The sequence below is a fragment of the Schistocerca serialis genome, chromosome 2 (genome assembly GCF_023864345.2).
Source record: "Schistocerca serialis cubense isolate TAMUIC-IGC-003099 chromosome 2, iqSchSeri2.2, whole genome shotgun sequence".
NCBI lineage: Eukaryota > Metazoa > Arthropoda > Insecta > Orthoptera > Acrididae > Schistocerca > Schistocerca serialis.
This window is the reverse complement of record NC_064639.1, coordinates 729,316,978-729,330,068: the sequence shown is the minus strand read 5'-3', so window position 1 is coordinate 729,330,068 and position 13,091 is coordinate 729,316,978. Positions and strand designations below refer to the sequence as shown.

At 39.9% G+C, this 13,091-nt stretch overlaps 1 protein-coding gene across 1 annotated transcript in view; it reads right to left on the bottom strand.

Moving 5' to 3' along the window:
* The window catches only part of LOC126456372 (Down syndrome cell adhesion molecule-like protein Dscam2), a 155,194-nt gene that overhangs the window by 96,197 nt on the left and 45,906 nt on the right, over positions 1-13,091 (bottom strand). The window lies entirely within an intron of this gene.

Here is a 13,091-nt window from a genome sequence, read left to right as displayed (position 1 = left end):
GTATTACCTATTTTCTTCAACATTTTTCCCCAATTTGAAATTGTGCTGCTCTTTAATGATCTCACTGCTGACTGGACATTAAACTCTAATCTTTCTTGTTTCAGCTGACCAACATCAGTAAGGGATGGAAAATATGTATATTTTATTTTTTCTTATGACAAAACCCTCCTGAGTAGTCCCTGCCTGGAGATCCAAATGAGAGAGTATTTCACTTCTGTAATATATTATTCAAGACAATGTCACCATGAGGTGAAACTCCATGTCTTCATGGAGTAAAATGGCTCTAGTTTTCTCTTTCTTTCTGTTGTGCAACAGTACCAGTGTAGCAAGACCATCTTGGCTTAATGTTACAAGGCCATACTGGTCAATCATCTAGACACTTGCCCCTGTAACTACTGAAAAGACTGCTATTTGTGTTCAAGAATCATGTTTTAGTCTGGACTCTCAATAGGTGACATGGTATTCACCTATATTTCAGCTGTCTGTATCACTGCAGCATGTGAAGTTCAGTTAGGAATGAGCATAAAGCCAGTGAAGTAAATTATTATGTATTGTAGTGTCACATATCACTTTGGTAAAGTGATGTGTTGCACAGCATCTAACAAGATGATGAATGATAGACATCACCATCAAAGTTTCATTTAAGTCATGAGCTACTATAATATGCTGTTCAAAGATTGTTTCCTTACATGCAGGAATTCTGGAGTGGATGGATGCAGAATATCTGCAGGCTCAGACAATGATGGCAATCTCACAACATTTCATGATATCTGCTGTATGGGAAATTTATTCTCTGTCATTGGGTTCTGAGTTGGAGACGTGGTTGTGACAGATGCAGTGACATCACAAAGACAAGAAAGAAGTTGTTAAGTTTTTGAGATTGTCCATAATGGTGCATTTGTGGTGTTCCAAGCTACAAAAATTTATTATGCAAGATCATTGTAAAAGGAAGTTATTTCTGAGAAGTGTCACATTTATTTCAAGAATTTGGATATTGTACTCTTGACATCCAGTGATAACTACAACTTTGAGAAATGAAGTCTGGTGATATTGGTGAGTGTGAAAAATAATCAAGTGAGCAAATTGATGACAGTAGCTCCCATGCAATCTTTAGGTCACCACTCAATAACATATGGTACAGCACGCTGTTAATGCATTAAAACAATTCTTAAGGAGCTATGAGGCCTTATTCCAATATATATGATACTGAACATCACAATCTGATTTTAAAAAATATGAAGAATATAAGGGAGCAATAAATCATCAATAGAGAGAAGAAACAGGAACAAAAAATTTACCAAATCAAAATAGAAGAATAGAAAATAAAATGAGGGAGGCTAAAAATATTGAGTTATGAAGCTAATTCTGAGGATCACTTTCTGTGACATCAAGAACTGATATTTATGAAAAAGAGTTCCTTAACATAAACAGCAAAACTTAATGGTGTTTTGTTGAAAAGTGACATTCTGATCCATCGGCTGCATACAAAATATAGGGTGACTCTTACGTAGAAGATAACAGCAAACAGCCACTTCTTACAATGCAATTTATTTATTTAAATTGTGGCATTACCTGTTTCTAACTGACAGGTTCATCTTCAGATGGCTAGTTCACATTAAGATACATTTTACATTAGCTTTCACTTTTTGTTTTCCCAAGTGATGAAAATTCCTTGGGGTGGTGTGCTCTACAATCAAAAATCATCTTGTTTTGTTTGTAGGGTGCCACCACAACCAAAACACATCCAACCATAACCCTCCCCCCCCCCCCCCTCCACCTAATCACCCACTGTAAAGATAAGGAATTTCTTACGTCCTATCTGGACTCACCGTCCTTCCCCAGGTCCCTTCCCCAGAACACAGGCATTCAACAGACACCTGCAACCTCAAGACCGACACTGATTTAATCATTCTCCCTGTGGACAAAGGCTCCACTATTGTCATAATAAATGACTTCTTGGCAGAAGTTGTCAGCCAGCTGACTGACTACATCACCTATAAGTTCTGCCATAGTGATTCTATCCCAGAAGACCAACCAACACAACCTTCCACCTCTATACAAATTCTTTGGCTCATCCTAAGACTTCTCCCCCCCTCACTTCAATGACCCCCCCCCCCCACTAACACTCTCTCTACATGTTCCCAAAATCCAGAAATCCAACAATACTGGATGCTTCATTGTTAATTTTTTATTTACATGCCTAGTTCCATAGCACTAAATTGAAGAGCCAGTCTCCATGATCATGGAATGAGTCAATAAATGAAATCACATCAGAAAAAATTAATAAAAAAATTATGTAAAACCTATGCAGATGACAATATCCTGATTATATGTTAACATAATCAACAATATAACTCTGGAATTTGCTTAAACTTTTCCACTGACTCCCTGGCGGAATAGAATGAGTTATCCATGAAAAAATTCTTCAATTTAGACTTGAAAGTGTGAATATTACTGCTAATATTTTTTAGCTCTTGTGGCGACTTATTGAAAATGGATTCAGTGGAATACTGTATACCTTTTTGCACCCTAGTCTAGGAGGTGTGATCCAAATGCAGAATGGATTTCCACCTAGTATTAACTGAGAGAAAGCTGCTAATTCTTGGGAATAAGTCCATATTTATAACAGCAAATGACATTAAAGAAAACATATTTTGAGAGGCCAGAGTCAGACCTCCCAGATTCCTGAATAGGAGTTCACGTAAGGTTTTGTGAAATATTATACCATATATTGCTCAAACTGTCCATTTCTGGCCAAAAATGCTCTTTGTGGATGGGAAGAGTTACCCTAGAATATAACACTGTATGTCATAAGGAAAGCAGATTAATTTTTGTGTTGCACTAGTACTTACTGCAGAGTCTGAACTAATGGTATATAAAGCAGCATTCAGTTTTTGATCATGGTCATAAATATGGGCTTTCCATGAGAGCTTATCATCTATCTGAACACCAACGAATTTGGGTTGTTCACACTCACTAATCACATGGCCCATCTGTGTAATAAAAATGTCAGTGTTACATGCTTTGTGTTAGTATAAACAGAGTCTTACTGTCATTTAGCTGTGATTTATTTTCTACAAGCCATGAGTTTTAAGTCTTGAACTGCACTATTTGACACACTGTGTATGTTACACTCAACGTCCTGCACTACCAAGCTAGTGTCATCAGCAAATAGAAATATTTTAGAATCACTTGTCACATTAGATGGCATATCATTATACAAGAAAAAGTATTAGTCTCAGCACTGACCCCTACACCACCTCCACTTAACTGACCTCCAATCAGATGCACATTATAGCCTTCCTCATTGTTGTGGAGACTGACATTTTGCTGTATGTTCTTCAAATATCAAAATCATGAATTGTGAGTGATTCCTCTTATTCCATAATGGTCCAACTTGTGCAGTAATATTTTGTGATCAACTCAATCAAATGCATTAATTAAATCTAGGAAGATGCCTAACATTTGTAATTTCTTATTTAATTCATCCAGGGAGGAAAGAGCATATAGCATTTTCTGTCATGAAACTACTTCTAAAACCAAACTGTATATCTGACAGCAAATTATACAAAATTGCCTCACTTACATGATCTTTACACTAACTTTTGTGAACACAGATGGCATAGAAATAGGTCTAAAATTGTCTTCATTATTCCTTTCTCCTTTTTTATAAATTGATTTCGCTTCTGGGTTCTCTAATTGTTCAGGAAACTGAACATCCTTAAAGGAAAAGCTATAAACATAGCTTAGTACAGGGCTAACATAAGCAACACAGTGCTTTAGTATCCTGCAAGATATCCCATAAAATCCATGAGAAACTTTGTCTTCAGAAATTTAATTACTGACTCAATGTACCCCCTGTCAGTATCACAAAAGAGTATTTCAGATAGCAGTCTTGTGAAGCCATTGTCTTAGAAAGTCTTACCAATCAAGGTAGTGCAGTGGTTAGCACACTGACTCACATATGGGAGGACAACAGTTCATATCCCCATCCAGATTTAGGTTTGCCATGATTTCTGTCAGTTGTATATGGCAGATTCTAGGATGGTCCCTTTGAAAGGGCATGGCTCATTCCTTTCCCATTCTTCCTTGATCTGAGGTTGCACTTTGTCTCTGAGACATTAATCACTAACCTTCCTTTTTTTGAAATTAAGTTTTTATTTGATTCACTTGCTATATGCAGAAAGTGATTGGTACATAATGAGCTCATTTATGATGTATCAATAACAAAAACATTTTTACTGTGTATTGACCCTGTGTTGTTGGCCAGACACTTCCTTCATGACTGACAATATTGTTAAATTTTATCCTTGGTATCAGCTACTTTACTTGCACCACATACTTTTAGCAAGGACGTCCTAATGGAAAGCAACTTTCAAGGAGTGTAAGAAATGTGTTGACAAAAGCATTACACAGGATGTTTATAAAGTTCCTTACCATTTCTGTCTTATGTCAAAAAAATTGACCATTTTACAGGTAATATACAAGAATGTACACTGTCCTGGACTATCAGTGCCACTTTCACTGGGAGATGGATTGGCTGTGCTTCATGAAGACGTTGGGCTCATTGCTCACCTGTTTCGGCTCCAGTGGACTCTTTCATTTTGGGATTTACCAAGTCTGAGATGTATAAAGTGAAAATCAATTAACTTCAACAATTGATAACCAGTTTTAAACAAACAATGCCAGCTCTGTCAGCAAGAGTGTTTCAGGCAAGGCAGAAAATATGGAACTTGATTACAGGTCATCACTTTGAAATGAACTAAATTTATGTCAAGAAATGTTTCAATGTATATTGGTGTAGTTGGCAGTCCTTAATGAAGTCTTCAAGTGGGAAATAGTAAGTGACTTTTTAAATACCCTGTATTTATTGTCTATGTTATTAGCTCTATAAACAGTAAGCCACCCTTGTTCTTTAATGAGGTTTAAGTGAGTTTTCTATGGCTACCACCACCTTTCACATCCCAGTTTCCTTCATTTGTGGTCATTCTGGTCTCTTTCTTTAACTATTTCTAAATCATTTGTATTTAATATGTGTGTGTGTGTGTGTGTGTGTGTGTGTGTGTGTGTGTGTGTGTGTGTGTGTGTGTATGTGTGTGCACAAACTCCTTTTAGAATTAAAATTTGTGCATCAGGATAGAAAGGCCGTTTACCCTTTTACCAATGGAATGCCCCTCCACTGATTAATAATGAACAAAAATGTTATCTGTGATGTGCTGCTGTTCCCCTGCATTCCGGCTGGAAAGAATGCAGTCTGTATCAAATGATAGGAATTTACTAATTTCCTAACACTTTTTTCCTCATACACTCACTTATAAAACTAATATCAGAATCACAATGAACAATTAATTTCCATAAACTGAACCAAGAAATCTCTTTAGCTTGAAAGGAAATGTTCTGAAATCAGAGTTAGGGGACCTATAGACAATTATAATTAAAAGTTTAGTTTCACCAAATTCGACTGCTTCTGCAGAAAATTCAATGACTTGTTCAATGCAGTGCCTTGATGTATCAATAGGTTCAAATGGTGTACTATTTTTGACAGACATGTTCTCTCCCCTGCTTCACAAAGAGCTCCCTGTAAAATAGCCAGCTAACTTGTATCCCAGTACAGAAAGCCTGTGAAATGTAGCGAAATGTTGTTGTTGTTGTTGTGGTCTTCAGTCCTGAGACTGGTTTGATGCAGCTCTCCATGCTACTCTATCCTGTGCAAGCTTCTTCATCTGCCAGTACCTACTGCAACCTACATCCTTCTGAATCTGCTTGGTGTATTCATCTCTTGGTCTCCCTCTACGATTTTTACCCTCCACACTGCCCTCCAATGCTAAATTGGTGATCCCTTGATGCCTCAGAACATGTCCTACCAATCGATCCCTTCTTCTAGTCAAGTTGTGCCACAAACTTCTCCTCTCCCCAATCCTATACAATACCTCCTCATTAGTTACGTGATCTACCCATCTAATCTTCAGTATTCTTCTGTAGCACCACATTTCCAAAGCTGCTATTCTCTTCCTTTCCAAACCATTTATCGTCCATGTTTCACTTCCATACATGGCTACACTCCATACAAATACTTTCAGAGATGACTTCCTGACACTTAAAGCAATACTCGATGTTAACAAATTTCTCTTCTTCAGAAACGCTTTCCTTGCCATTGCCAGTCTACATTTTATATCCTCTCTACTTTGACCATCATCAGTTATTTTGCTCCCCAAATAGCAAAACTCCTTTACTACTTTAAGTGTCTCATTTCCTAATCTAATTCCCTCAGCATCACCTGACTTATTTCGACTACATTCCATTATCCTCGTTTTGCTTTTGTTGATGTTCATCTTATACCCTCCTTTCAAGACGCTATCCATTCCGTTCAACTGCTCTTCCAAGTCCTTTGCTGTCTCTGATAGAATTACAATGTCATCGGTGAACCTCAAGGTTTTTATTTCTTCTCCATGGATTTTAATACCTACTTCGAATTTTCTTTTTATTTCCTTTACTGCTTGCTCAATATACAGATTGAATAACATCGGGGAGAGGCTACAACCCTGTCTCACTCCCTTCCCAACCACTGCTTCCCTTTCGTGTCCCTCAATTCTTATAACTGCCATTTGGTTTCTGTACAAATTGTAAATAGCCTTTCGTTCCCTGTATTTTACCCCTGCCACCTTTAAAATTTGAAAGAGAGTATTCCAGTCAACATTGTCAAAAGCTTTCTCGAAGTCTACAAATGCTAGAAGCGTAGGTTTGCCTTTCCTTAATGTAGCTTGCAAGATAAGTCGTAGGGTCAGTATTGGCTCACATGTTCCAGTATTTCTACAGAATCCAAACTGATCTTCCCCGAGGTCGGCTTCTACTAGTTTTTCCATTCGTCTATAAAGAATTCGCGTTAGTATTTTGCAGCCGTGACTTATTAAACTGATTGTTCGGTAATTTTCACATCTGTCAACACCTGCTTTTTTTGGGATTGGAATTATTATGTTCTTCTTGAAGTCTGAGGGTATTTCGCCTGTCTCATACATCTTGCTCACCAGATGGTAGAGTTTTAGCAGGACTGGCTCTTCCAAGGCTGTCAGTAGTTCTAATGGAATGTTATCTACTCCCGAGGCCTTGTTTCGATTCAGGTCTTTCAGTGCTCTGTCCAACTCTTCACGCAGTATCATACCTCCCATTTCATCTTCATCTACATTCTCTTCCATTTCCATAATATTGTCCTCAACTACATCACCCTTGTATAGACCCTCTATATACTCCTTCCACCTTTCTGCTTTCCCTTCTTTGGTTAGGGCTAGTTTTCCATCCAAGCTCTTGATATTCATACAGGTGATTCTCTTTTCTCCAAAGGTCTCTTTAATTTTCCTGTAGGCAGTATCTATCTTACCCCTAGTGAGATAAGCCTCTACATCCTTACATTTGTCCTCTAGCCATCCCTGCTTAGCCATTTTGCACTTCCTGTCGATCTCATTTTTTATACGTTTGTATTGCTTTTTGCCTGCTTCATTTACTGCATTTTTATATTTTCTCCTTTCATCAATTAAATTCAATATTTCTTCTGTTACCCAAGGATTTCTACTAGCCCTCGTCTTTTTATCTACTTGATCCTCTGGTGCCTTCACTACTTCATCCCTCAAAGCTACCCATTCTTCTTCTACTGTATTTCTTTCCCCCATTCCTGTCAATTGTTCCCTTATGCTCTCCCTGAAACTCTGTACAACCTCTGGTTTAGTCAGTTTATACAGGTCACATCTCCTTAAATTCCCACCTTTTTGAAGTTTCTTCAGTTTTAATCTACAGTTCATAACCAACAGATTGTGGTCAGAGTCCACATCTGCCCCTGGAAATGTCTTACAATTTAAAACCTGGTTCCTAAATCTCTGTCTTACCATTATATAATCTATCTGATACCTTCTAGTATCTCCAGGATTCTTCCATGTAAATAACCTTCTTTTATGATTCTTGAACCAAGTGTTAGCTATGATTAAGTTGTGCTCTGTGCAAAATTCTACCAGGCGGCTTCCTCTTTCATTTCTTACCCCCAATCCATATTCACCTACTACGTTTCCTTCTCTCGCTTTTCCTACTACCGAATGTTACACTGTTTAAATGGCACTCTGATATAACAATAATATCAGAGCCAACACGTGAAAGCAATTCACTAACTTTATCTGTCATACCCCACACGTTTTAGTGAAATATACTAATTTCTTCATCATTTTGATATCTGACATTTTTGCAAGGGAGTTCCTTTGTTAGAGAGACTTTCCTTAAACAGGGATACCTATCAGATGGCATGAATCAAAGCTAGGTGCAGCTCTAATACCAATTACTACAGGAATTTTCCCATATGTGATCTCCCTCACTATCACGTATAAGCTTTGCCAGTCTGCCCTTTCCATACGTATTGAGTTGCAGGCCATTTCTAAAGACGCCCGATTCATCGATAGACTCAACTGGCACCACTGCAGTGTGAGCCATGGTGTTGAAACAGCTGCACAAGTGCACCTTAATGAGCTGCACAAGTGCACCTTAATGAGCTGCACCTTAATGAGCAGCTATCTTTTCCAGGTCACAACTACCGGTATATCGTATTCCCTGTTGCTACCTCAGTAGCTAGGCAGAGTGCTACCACTGAAAGAACCTCTTCTCTTGTTGACCAATACCTCCAACATATTGCCCGGGCCTAGCCTTTCATATAAAAGATACAAATAACTCCCTTTGCTGACTCTTGACCATCCCTAATCCAGCACCACCTCGATCCCTACTCATCACTGTTGATGCTGCCTCCACGTGCACCAATATCCCCTATGTCCACGGTCTTGCTGCCATCAAACACTAGTTCTCCCAAGGTCCTTCTGTCTCCAAACCCACAACCTCATTCCTTATATACACTAACTGTTACATTCTCACACATAAATACTTCTCCTCTGAGGTGAAGATACAGGGTGAGTCAGGAGGAAAGGTACATGCTTTGAGGGGTGATACTAGTGGTGATTCTGAACAAAAAACTCCTAGTTAACATATGCCCTTTTCGTAACCATTTCTGGGTAAACCAATGAAAACAACTAGGAACAGGAAAAATGTAGTGTTGTCCTTACTAACCGTGTCAGCACGCAGTTCACTTGCGCATGGTGCTGTTGTTTATCTCAAGTCTCAGTCTGACAGTGCTTGTCGTAGTGCATGATACTACAGTGTTGTTACATGAACAACGAATACAGTTTTGTGTAGTGAAAATGCCACGGATCTTCACACGTGCAGAGTATGCTGACCTGGTGTTTGTCTATGGTTTGTCCAATGAGAATTCCAGTGCTGCCGTGCGAGAATACCAACAACGATTTCTGAATTGCAGAATGCCAGATAGCAGGGTGTTTAGCAGGGTGTTTAATGGATTGTGTGAGCATGGTACGCTTCCCAGCATAATTGTTGTCTCTGAATGTCCTGTACAACAAATTCTTAATGAAGTTGAGAACATTCTTCAAGTAGCGGACTGCAACCCTACTACTAGCTCTAGAAGAATTGCTGCCCAACTTGGTATTCCACAAAGATGAGTGATATGCACATTACACGAGCACGGTCTGTATCCCTTTCATCAGCAGAGTGTACAACATATGCATGAAGGAGATGCTGCCACCTGGCAAGAATTCTGTCAGTGGATCATTGTCAGTGAGCAATTAATTCCAGATGTTCTATTCACTTACGAGTGAACATTTACCTGCAGTGGAATCAACAACTCACACAACTCTCATCTATGGGCAAATGAAAATGTGCTCGCTTCTGTGGAAATCAATTTTTAGTGACGTTTCTCAGTCAACGTATGGTGCGGTATTATTGATGAGCAACTCATCGGTCCAGTTATTTTAGATTACCATCTTACTGGAACATAGTATCTTGAGTTTCTTCAAAATGTGGTACTTTCAATGTGATGGAGCTCCTACACATTCCGTACGGCCAGTGACACAGTATCTCAACACAACGTATCCTGGTTGTTGGATTGGTCGCTGAGGCCACCCAAATGTACCCTATTGGATTACTGTTTGTGGGGGTGGCTGAAGAGTGACACCTACACGCACAGAGCAGACACAAGAGAGGAACATCTCGCTCATATTTTACATGCTTGTGACCAGGTAAAGGAATGCAAAATTGAGCTTTGATCGGTGACACAACTTCTGTCTACAGGAGCAGTAACATGCACTGAAGTTGACGGTGCACTGTTTGAACATCTTCTGTGAGGAAATGTACACAATTAAACAAACCATATATAACACTATCTTAATTTACCAGCACCTACCCCTTTCCCATTCCTAGCTATTTTCATTGGTTTACCCGGAGAAGGTTAAGAAAAGGGCATATATTTATTAGAAGTCTTTTGTTCAGAATCATCAGTAGTATCACCCGTCAAAGCATGTACCTTTCCTCCTGACTCATCCTGTATATAAACAAACCTACAGCATGGCTGTGGGCATCAGGAGGAAATCTTTGTAGCCGCCCTCCCCAAACTCCTTGTCTGATTCAGTTTCATTCATGATATCTTAATGATCTGGACCAGGCCCAACACAGCCTAACCTCATTTCTCCACAAACTTAGTAGCTTCTCTCCCATTTACTTAACATGGGGATCCTCAACTCAGCATGTCACCTTCCTGAACAGTGACCTCCATCTCACTGATCACTCCATTCATACCTCTGTCCCTATGAAGCACACTAACCACCAACAGTAACTGCACTTTGACAAGTGTGCCGCCTTCCACAACAAAAAAGTTGATCCCCCTTAGACTGGCCACCCATAGATAACATATGAAAAGTGATGAGAATTTCTTTGCCCAGTATGGAGCAGGTCTCACAATGGCATTCACAGATAGGCACTACTCCACAAATCCAGTGCTCAAACAGATTTCCCATGCCACATCCTCACCCCCCCCCCCCCCCCCAATCACCCCATGAACCATGAACCTTGCCACTCGTGGGGAGGCTTATGTGCCTCAGTGATACAGGTAGCCATACCTTAGGTGCACTCAGAACTGAAGATATCCATTGAGAGGCCAGACAAATGTGTGGTTCCCAGAGAGAGGCAGCAGCCTTTTCAGTAGTTTCGGGGCAATAGTCTGGACGATTGACTGATGTGGCCTTATAACATCAACCAAAACGGTATTGCTGTGTGGGTACGTGAATGGCTGGAAGTGAGGGGAAACTATAGCCATAATTTTTCCAGAGAGCAGGCAGCTCCATTGTATGGTTAAATGATGATGGCATCCTCTTGAATAAAATATTCTGGAGGTAAAATAGTCCCCCATTGGATCTCCGGAACAGGACTTCTGGTCAGATGAATGAGGGGTTATAAATACAAAATTAAATAGGGGTAATGCAGGAGTAAGATCAATAATGAATAAAAAAATAGGAATTTGGATAAGCTATTTTGAACAACATGGTAAATGCATTACTGTAGCCAAGATAGACATGAAGCCTACAACTACCACAGCAGTACAAGTTTATATGCCCACTAGCCCCACAGATGAGGAAGAGATTGAAGAAATGTATGATGAGATAAAATATACAGGAAGCATGGGTAGCTTTGAGGGATGAAATAGTAAAGGCAGCAGAGAATCAAGTAGGTAAGAAGATGAGAGCTAGTGGAAATCCTTAGGTAATACTAGAGACATTGAATTTAATTGATGAAATGAGAAAATATAAAAATGCAGTAAATGAAGCAGGTGAAAGGGGATGCAAATGTCTAAAAAATGAGAATGACAGGAAGTACAGAATGGCTAAGTAGGAATGGCTAGAGGACAAATGTAAGAATGTAGTAGCATACATCACTAGTTGTAAGATACACTATGTGATCAAAAGTATCTGGACACCTGACACAAATTAATCACAAGTTTGTGGCACCCTCCATTGGTAATGCTGGAATTCAGTATGGTGTTGGCTCACCCTTAGCTTTGATGACAGCTTCTGCTTTTACAGGTATATGTTCAGTCAGGTGCTAGAAGGTTTCTTGGGGAATGGCAGCCCATTCTTCATGGAAGTCGGTGGGGCCATTAGGAACAGGTGCTCAATCATGTTGAAAGATGCAATCTCCATTCCTGAATTGTTCTTCAACAGTAGGAAGCAAGAAGGTGCTTAAAACATCAGTGTAAGCCTGTGCTGTGATAGTGCCACACAAAACAACAAGGGGTGCAATGCCCCTCCATGAGAAACACGACCACACCATAACACCACCACCTCCAAATTTTACTGTTGGCACTACACACGCTGGCAGAGGATGTTCACCGGGCATTCGCCATATCCATACCCTGCCATCATATTGCCAAATTGTGAGCCGTGATTCGTCACTCCACACAACGTTTTTCCACTGTTCAATCATCCAGTGTTTACACTCCTTACTCTAAACGAGGTGTTGTTTGGCATTCACTGGCATGATGTGTGTCTTATGAGCAGCCAATCAATCAAGAAATCCAAGTTTTCTCATCTCCCGCCTAAATGTCATAGTACTTGCAGTGGATCCTGTAGCAGTTTGGGATTCCTGTGTGATGGTCTGGACAGATGTCTGCCTATTACACATTGCAACCCTCTTCAACTGTCGGTGGTCTCAGTCAGTCAGCAGATGAGGTCGGCCTGTACGCTTTTGTGCTGTATATATCCCTTCACATTTCCACTTCACTATCACATCAGACACAATGGACCTAGGTATGCTTAGGAGTCTGGAAATCTCGAGTACAGACGTATGACACAAGTGACACCCAATCACTTGACCAGGTTCGAAGTCCATGAGTTCTGCAGAGTACCCCATTCTGCTCTCTCATGATGTCTAATGACTAATGAGGTCACTGATATGGAGTACCTGGCAGTAGGTGGCAGCATATTGCACCTCAAATGATAAGCGTATATTTTTGGAGGTGTCTGGATACTTTTGATCACATAGTGTAGATGTTACCTACAAGAAAATTAGACACCTTTGGAGAAAAGTGAATCACCATTATGAGTACCAAGAGCTCAGATGGAAAACCAACAGGTAAAGCAGAAGGATGGAAGGAATATGTAGAGGCCCTCAGCCCAGTCCACTAGCTGAACTGCAGTCCTGGCACTGTGTGTTCAGACAGCACA